At 37.5% G+C, this 2,347-nt stretch overlaps 1 long non-coding RNA gene across 1 annotated transcript; it reads left to right on the top strand.

The window, feature by feature from the left end:
* Window positions 1–986: 986 nt before the first annotated feature.
* On the top strand, window positions 987–1,565 carry LOC121629097. The gene is made up of 3 exons (XR_006008336.1): window positions 987–1,065; window positions 1,237–1,464; window positions 1,550–1,565. It is a non-coding gene; the product is annotated as an uncharacterized LOC121629097 (long non-coding RNA).
* The last annotated feature ends 782 nt before the right edge of the window (window positions 1,566–2,347 follow it).

Consider the following 2,347-nt stretch of genomic DNA (forward strand, 5'->3'; position numbering starts at 1 on the left):
ATGTTTAGGAGTTCAAGGAAAGTTGCTATGTTAAGCTAGTTTAGCCAGAGTATAAATGTTAGCAAGTGTTTAACTGCTGCTAACATGAAACATGCAAATTTTAGCCTTTTTTTTTTTGTTTTTATGTAAGTTTAAGAAACATGCATAATCCATTAACTGACTTGAAATAGCACCACTCGTAAGATATACTCCTTATGCTTAAGTGGTTTCTTTCACATGTACATGAACAGTTAGCTAAACAGCTGCTAGCATAAAACATGCTTATTGTATTCACACGTTTTTGCTTACCATACCTGTTAGTAATGCCAGCATAATAAACAACCTAAATCCATTAACTCACGTGAAATGGCACTACATTGTAAGAAATCCAACTTAAGCTTAAGTGTGTTTTTTTAAATGTACATTCAGTTAGCTATACAACTGCTAGCAAAAACATGCCTATTGTATTCTTACTTTTCTGCATGCTAAAGGCAGGTTAAGTGAGCAAATTTAATAAGAACTAAAAATAAGCCACATATTTTTTTAATGTAAGTTTTTTCTTCAAAATCTATGTTTTTAAGCTATATTTTAAGCTATATTGGCCAGAGCATAAACGTTAACAAGTGTCAAACAGCTGCTAGCATGAAACATGCACATTTTATCCTCATTTCTCATGCTTGTTTTTAATGTTTAATAAATTAACACATGTAAGAAATCCTCCTTAATCTTAAGTGGTTTCTTTCAAATGTATGTGAACACTTAACCTGCTATTGCTGGGTTTCACCTGACGTAGCGTCAACGTCATGAAATGCAGACGGGGGTCAGCAAGTAAAAAAAGCTTCACAAAACCCAGTTTCCTCAGTTAACTCGGCGTCAAAGTGTCTAAATTCTGTGCTGTGCATGGTTGTTGCAATCGATCTAATCAGAAAAAAGATAAACATTTTTTTTCGTGTCCCAAAAGTGGTGTGTCACATGGGAGTTAATTTAAAAAAACGACAGAATGGCGACAGAACTGGATAAACAATCTAAAAACAGCGGGAGCAGAAACAGACAATGCCAGAGTTTGCAGCGCCCACTTTCTAACAGGTAAGGATTATATAGTTCATTCAATCATGTTTTAAGACATTTAATTGCACAATTATTCAGAAAGACAAACATAAAAATGGCAGGTAAGTAGTTTGTGCTAACTTGGCTGTCAGAGTGCTAATGTTGTTAGCAGTTAGCTTAGTGCTATAATTTGGAGTTACTTTATTTCAGGTTGTCCTAGTGCAGCAACTGATGTTATTCTCCAAGGCTGGGCCCCTACTGTCAATTTGGGATACCAAAGGAGTAAGGAGAAGCCACAAACAGAAGCATCACGGCTGCAGGGGGAAAGAGCCAGGGCATGGGAGCACCACGGTACTGCTACGGAGAGGGAGGCAGCCAATTTGGAGGATGTTCTCTGTGATGAAGCCTTACAGAGCCATGAAGAGGAGTGTTTCAAAGGTAAAGCCACTATTTATTTGTTTGTGTTTTATTATGAAATTTTCTAAATCAATTATTAATGGTCACAATAATTAAATGTATGCAGATGCAGAATGCCAGATGGATCTGACCATGGTTGACCTCACACGGCTGGAGGATGCAGTGAAAGGCTAAACATCTGAGATCTGCAACCTAAAGGAAAAAGTTTCAGCAACTAAATTTACCCCAGAAACCTTCCAGAACAATGAAAAAACAAAGTTTTACATTGGATTGCCCAATGTTTTAGTTTTGATGCACATTTTTTAAGCTCTGTGAACCATACATCATCACATCATCATTGTCAGTTCTCACCAAATTTGAACAATTTATCATGGTACTTTTGCGTCTCAGATTAAATCTGCAACTTCAAGACCTTGCCTACCAATTTAATGTATCAGCAGCTGCTGTGTCTCGAATTTGGCTGAAGATGATTCATATTCTCCATGACAGGCTAGAATTCTTAAGAGAGTGGCCTGACCGAGAAGTGATACAATCAACCATGCCTATGTCATTCAGAAAGGCCATTGGGCTTAAAGTTGCAGTGATATTGGTGTGAAGTATTTATTGAAAAGCCTACCAATTTTTTGACAAGAGCACAAACCTGGTCCAATTATAAGCACCACAATACAGTAAAATTCCTTATTGGCATTGCTCCTCAGGGTTATGTAACTTACATTTCAAATGCCTGGGGAGGCAGGGCCAGTGACAAAAAAATAACAGAGGAGTGTGGTATGTTGAACAAGCTGTGACCTGGAGATATTGTACTTTTAGATCAGGGCTTTAAGGTCGTAGACAGTGTAGGGTTTTTCTGTGCTTCTTTAAAGACACCTTCTTTCACAAAGGGGAAAAACAGCTGTCTGCTTAA

The sequence above is a fragment of the Melanotaenia boesemani genome, chromosome 18 (genome assembly GCF_017639745.1).
Source record: "Melanotaenia boesemani isolate fMelBoe1 chromosome 18, fMelBoe1.pri, whole genome shotgun sequence".
Classification (NCBI taxonomy): domain Eukaryota; kingdom Metazoa; phylum Chordata; class Actinopteri; order Atheriniformes; family Melanotaeniidae; genus Melanotaenia; species Melanotaenia boesemani.